This window comes from Diaphorina citri, unplaced genomic scaffold (genome assembly GCF_000475195.1).
Source record: "Diaphorina citri unplaced genomic scaffold, Diaci psyllid genome assembly version 1.1 scaffold151, whole genome shotgun sequence".
NCBI classification, from domain to species: domain Eukaryota; kingdom Metazoa; phylum Arthropoda; class Insecta; order Hemiptera; family Psyllidae; genus Diaphorina; species Diaphorina citri.
In genome coordinates this window covers 82618-89198 of record NW_007377588.1, presented here as the reverse complement: position 1 = coordinate 89198, position 6581 = coordinate 82618, and the positions used below count along the sequence as shown (strand labels likewise).

At 44.7% G+C, this 6581-nt stretch overlaps 1 long non-coding RNA gene across 1 annotated transcript; it reads left to right on the top strand.

Moving 5' to 3' along the window:
* Positions 1-4575: 4575 nt before the first annotated feature.
* LOC113465717 lies at positions 4576-5247 on the top strand. The gene is made up of 2 exons (XR_003390341.1): positions 4576-4734; positions 5208-5247. It is a non-coding gene; the product is annotated as an uncharacterized LOC113465717 (long non-coding RNA).
* Positions 5248-6581: the final 1334 nt, after the last annotated feature.

Below are 6581 nucleotides of genomic sequence, written 5' to 3'. Positions count from 1 at the left end.
TCTCCCCTAGATCAAACAATTAAAGATCTTTGATAAGGAATTTATTTAACTTGAGGAACATAAGAATAGTTCTACCCGGGATAACTGACACAGTCGGTAAATGCTCTGGCTTGTCACTCACATCAGACCCGAGATAACTGACACAGTCGGTAAATGCTCTGGCTTGTCACTCACATCAGACCCGAGATAACTGGCATAGTCGAAACTGTTCAAACTATATCTGCACTGGTTTGTCATGTAGGTTTAGTCATGAAGGAAGATCCTGTGGTCAATTGACGTATGTGGTTTGAAGGTTTACATATCCTGCTTTCCTTTCTATCTCATCGGCGTAATGGTGGAAAGATTGACAGGGGTATAAGATTGACCCTTTGGACGCCCAGAAACAACGTATTGGCTTTGGGTATTATTCAAAATATTAAGTAAATTGACCTAGAAAAGGATTCAATTTTCTGCAGTAGAGATCTTCAAATCAGTCCTAAAAGTTTGAGCTGTAAAGATATTTCCGAGTTCAATCTAGACTGTGTCAGTTTTCCCGTAATCGAGCTAAAGTTCATGCCGTCCAATTTTCCAGTTGGCTTTCTCTATCATGGCGTATAGGTTGCGTGTTTCGTGTTTCAAGTGCATGCAAAAGAACGGTTACCTCATACTAAATTTCGCCGTCAACCACCCTCCCTGCTCTGGACTTTGTTAAACACCCTCCACCCTGCTCTTTATAGGTTGCGTGTTTCGTGTTTCAAGTGCATGCAAAAGAACGGTTACCTCATACTAAATTTCGCCGTCAACCACCCTCCCTGCTCTGCTCTGGACTTTGTTAAACAATCACCATTCCTAGCACACTCCTCCGCTTTCCTGCATTTCAGGAAAACGTCCATTTTCTTTTTCCAAAGTTGTGTTTTTCGTTAAGAATGCTCTAAATTTTAAACCGTGACCTAGCGAGGTCATTTCCATTTCAAACAAAACGTGCTATATGAGTGTATGTACAATGTACATACATATGTATTTAGAAGTGCTATATATTTTGCCACTTAATGGTGTTTTCATGCTTAGCAGTTATCATAGGCTGTCTGATTAGATCGGAAAACTTTTCCTACGTTTAATATTTTCTCTCGCTTTTAGTTTTCATTTCTTCGGAACACGATTCAGGCACGTTATTAGTTTTCAGGGGCGAAGCCAAGGGAGCGCGAAGCGCGACCTCATGCACAACCCCGCAAAGCCCCGGGAGCGCGCAGCGCGACCGTAAATAAGGGAGCGCTAAGCGCGACCCCATGCACAACCCCGCGAAGCTCCCGGGAGCGCGCAGCGCGACCGTAAACAAGGGAGCGCACAGCTCCCATGGCGTAGTGGTCACTGCGCTCGCGTTGCACGCGGGAGACCCGGGTTCGATTCCCGGCGGGGTCAAGAAATTTGTATCACGCATATAATTGATTCCGTGACTGGCTGTTGCGGGGCCCACTCAGCCTCGTGAGGAAAATGAGTAGCTATGGCATATAAATGCGCACAAAATCAGAACTCCTAATAAGATACGTACAACCAGTAAGGCAGTACACACACCGATATATCCTTTATAGGACAAGTCCCCTGTCTTCCAACGCTGATATGAGCAATATAAATCATCTACTTGTTTGTACACCAGAGAGCTATGAAGATATTAACCATTCTGCCAAATGACCTGGCCTTGACTTTCAGAAAAAGCCTACTAGGTATTGGAATCATCATGTGAAGCAATCAGCCAACAATTACATTCTAATAGATTCCAATCATGATAGATACATTACATACTGGGTGTTCAAACAGTTCAATATCCAAAACCAATCTAATGAATGTACAATTGTACAAATCAGAAAATACGCTATATTGATCCTATAACTTTGAACTTTCTATTTCTTAATTTCTTTATAAAACTTACAGCTTGAAGATTTATTAAAGAAGAGGTTAAGGGGAGAGATCTGAGTTCACCAAAGCAATTCTTTCACGAAGGCAAGAGTTTAACCAGTTGGTTAATAAGAGTACTCAATCTGGCCAGGTACAACACCCAGTAGGGAGATGTCCAGAACCGGATTTTATTGATGCAATAATTATATTATAATAATGTAAATGATTATGCGTTCTATGCAAATAGAGCTATTATCGTTCTATACACAACTATATTATCCCTATACGTTATGCTGCTTGGATGTTGGATGGCTAATTCGAAAGATGCGTTTAATATGGCTGCGAGTATGAGCAGACAAGTCATGGTCAAAGTTTATTTGCACAATAGGGTAACCAAAGCAATTCTTTCACGAAGGCAAGAGTTTAACCAGTTGGTTAATAAGAGTACTCAATCTGGCCAGGTACAACACCCAGTAGGGACATGTCCAGAACCAGATTTTATTGATGCAATAATAATATTATAATAATGTAAATGATTATGCGTTCTATGCAAATAGAGCTATTATCGTTCTATACACAACTATATTATCCCTATACTTTATGCTGCTTGGATGTTGGATGGCTAATACGAAAGATGCGTTTAATATGGCTGCGACTATGAGCAGACAAGTCATGGTCAAAGTTTATTTGCACAATAGGGTATGCATCATACCATACACCATACCCCCATAGATATTGACGTACATAGGTTCTCATGATTCGCTATTGGGTTATGGTATTCACATTCACTAAGGCAATAATTATATTATAATAATGTAAATGATTATGCGTTCTATGCAAATAGAGCTATTATCGTTCTATACACAACTATATTATCCCTACACTTTATGCTGATGCTTGGATGTTGGATGGCTAATACGAAAGATGCGTTTAATATGGCTGCGAGTATGAGCAGACAAGTCATGGTCAAAGTTTATTTGCACAATAGGGTATGCATCATACCCCCATAGATATTGACGTACATAGGTTCTCATGATTCGCTATTGGGTTATGGTATTCACATTCACTAAGCATGGTCCGTTGAACTTGTTGATTTTGGTGTTGGTCAAAGTTTTCTTGAAGGGTTGCCGTGATGGACCATCGCCATGAGTCACTTTGGAGAATCCGACATCTACTGCATAGGGTAGAAAAGTGGACGTTCAAGATGAAATCGCTTACTCAAATCAGAAAACGATGAATTTGTTCAAGAAGTTAAGAACCGATTTTAATCTCTACAACTGTTAAGCTGTGTCCTCACATTGTCGATCAACCGTCGATCGATGTCGACTGAACCGTCCACACTGCTTCGATAACATAGATTCACCTCGTCCATCGACGGCCGTCGACTATGTGTTGATACAGCTTTACAAGCTAGAGGTACAAATCCACTGGAATAACTCGAGCACTCCAGCCAAAGCCAAACGTGGTGCGCTTTTTCTGAAGCATTGGCTTCTCTCGAGAGAGCGAGACAAAGAGAAAATGTCAGACAAGTGCTACTGAGCGAGCATTTATTTTAATACAAAACAGAAACAATAATAATACTCCATGCTAGAAATATAAATAAAATGACCTCTGTGCATTATTCAAGGAGAACTACACTAGTTCTAAGCCAAGTGATTCCTAAAATGGTAAGAAACTTGTTGACCAGTGGAGCAGACTGTCTGATTAGGTTTCAACCTGCTTGCCCGCGGCACAACTAAATCTTCTTTTGTTCAATCAATGAAAGTCACCAACTTACCGCAGAGAGATAGAGAGAGTTGCAAGTTGAATCGTTTTGTGGTGAAAGGAATTTTTCCTCATTTTTTTCTGCTCTTTAACCTTAAAACCTTAGTTTTTCTTTCCCAAAATCTTTGTGGTAAAGCAGAGCTTCTTCACAACTTCACTAGCAGCATTACTAAGTGCCTCCTTTTGCAATCAATCTCCATATTTCAATAACTTTTTTACACTGATAATGTCGCCACTGGTCGCTACTGGATCAAAGTAGCTACTCAGTTGTCCTCAAGAGGTTAAGTGTACCCCGAACTTAAAGCACAGAGCCAAAAAAAAACTTCGACCCCGCCGGGAATCGAACTCGGAATATCCGACGTGCAAGCCTAGTGTGATGCTCACTTGGTCATGGAGGTTGCTCTTTTATTTTACCATTTCTCAATTTCAGACCAGATGTATGGACGGATTTATGTCTTTCTAGAGATAGAGCGATCAGTGTGTGAACTATGAAATGTGAAATGTGAATGAGTGAATGGATCTCGTTCTTATAATATAAGATAGATTAATCTTAGAGAATCCCAGTAACATTAACACCACCCTTGACCAAACTTTTCTTTATTTATATTTTCTTGTTTTTCGTAGTAGCCTCCGTGGCCGAGTGGGAATCACACTAGGCTTGCACGCAGGAGGTCCGGGTTCGATTCCCGGCGGGGCCGAGGATTTTTTCGGCTCTGTGCTTGGAGTTCGGGGTGCACTCAACCTCGTGAGGACAATTGAGTAGCTACTTTAATCGAGTAGCGACCAGTGGCAGCATTACCAGTGTAAAAAGATTATTGAAATATGGAAATCGATTGCAAAGGAGGCACTTGGTAATGTTGTGATATCTACTAAAGTTGTGAAAAAGCTCTGCTTTACCACAAAGAATTTGAGATTTGATTTGATTTGTTTTTCGTTCTCTAGGTTCTGTTCAATCTACCTATATTTGGCCGTCTATTCCAATCACTCCTGTTCTCCCAACGCACTCAGCTCCAGAGGACGGTGTCTAATCTGGACACCCTCAAGAGTGAAGGATTCCTACAGGCGCTCAGGTCTGAAGTGAATCTTCTAATCGATATGGTAAGTAACATTGAGATTATTCAACAAGATTTACCGGTATTTTCCAAATTGATTTATTTCGGGATCTAGAAGTCATAGAAGAAAAGGAAAAATTCGATAGTTCCTCATTTTTTTCTGCTCTTTAACCTTAAAACCTTAGTTTTTCTTTCCCAAAATCTTTGTGGTAAAGCAGAGCTTCTTCACAACTTTTGTGGCTATCACAGCACTACTAAGTGCCTCCTTTTGCAATCAATCTCTATACATATTTCAATATTTTTTTTACACTGATAATGTCGCCACTGGTCGCTACTGGATCAAAGTAGCTACTCAGTTGTCCTCAAGAGGTTAAGTGTACCCCGAACTTAAAGCACAGAGCCAAAAAAAAACTTCGACCCCGCCGGGAATCGAACTCGGAATATCCGACGTGCAAGCCTAGTGTGATGCTCACTTGGTCATGGTGGTTGCTCTTTTATTTTACCATTTCTCAATTTCAGACCAGATGTATGGACGGATTTATGTCCCAGCATACTCGCCTAGGCGCGACCCCATGCACAACCCCGCGAAGCCCCGGGAGCGCGCAGCGCGACCGTATACGCAACCCCGCGTAGCGAACACAGAATATACCCAAGGGCAGAAAGAAAAAGATGAATGGAAAAAACTGATCATAATGAATAGCATGTATGAGAATCACAAGATGGTGTGTATTATTTATGTATGTATGTGTGTTTCCTTTCATTTACGACCAAAACAAAGATTTTATCAATGTCTTGATAAAAATATTCTTTACCTTTATGACAACGAATAATGAATCATTTATTATGTATAATTGATCATCCTTATCGTAGATTCCGTTCATACTTTGTTGAATTAGTTAGTTACATAGGAATAAAAAAGTAAAAGATCATCTATCAGGGGCGAAGCCCCGGGAGCGCGCAGCGCGACCGTAAACAAGGGAGCGCGAAGCGCGACCACATGCACAACCCCGCGAAGCCCCGGAAGCGCGCAGCACGACCGTAAACAAGGGAGCGCGAAGCGCGACCTCATGCACAAACCGCGAAGCCCCGGGAGCGCGCCGCGACCCAATGCACAACCCCGCGAAGCCCCCGGGAGCGCGCAGCGCGACCGTAAACAAGGGAGCGCGAAGCGCGACCACATGCACAACCCCGCGAAGCCCCCGGGAGCGCGCAGCGCGACCGTAAACAAGGGAGCGCGAGGCGCGACCCCGTATGCACTACCCCGCGAAGCCCCGGGAGCGCGCAGCGCGACCGTATACGCAACCCCGCGTAGCGAACACGCGTGCATAACCCCGCGAAGCCCCCGGGAGCGCGCAGCGCGACCGTAAACAAAGGAGCGCGAAGCGCGACCCCATGCATAACCCCGCGAAGCCCCCGGGAGCGCGCAGCGCGACCGTAAACAAAGGAGCGCGAAGCGCGACCCCATGCATAACCCCGCGAAGCCCCCGGGAGCGCGCAGCGCGACCGTAAACAAAGGAGCGCGAAGCGCGACCCCATGCATAACCCCGCGAAGCCCCCGGGAGCGCGCAGCGCGACCGTAAACAAGGGAGCGCGAAGCGCGACCACATGCACAACCCCGCGAAGCCCCCGGGAGCGCGCAGCGCGACCGTAAACAAAGGAACGCGAAGCGCGACCCCATGCATAACCCCGCGAAGCCCCCGGGAGCGCGCAGCGCGACCGTAAACAAAGGAACGCGAAGCGCGACCCCATGCATAACCCCGCGAAGCCCCCGGGAGCGCGCAGCGCGACCGTAAACAAAGGAACGCGAAGCGCGACCCCATGCATAACCCCGCGAAGCCCCCGGGAGCGCGCAGCGCGACCGTAAACAAAGGAACGCGAAGCGCGACCCCATGC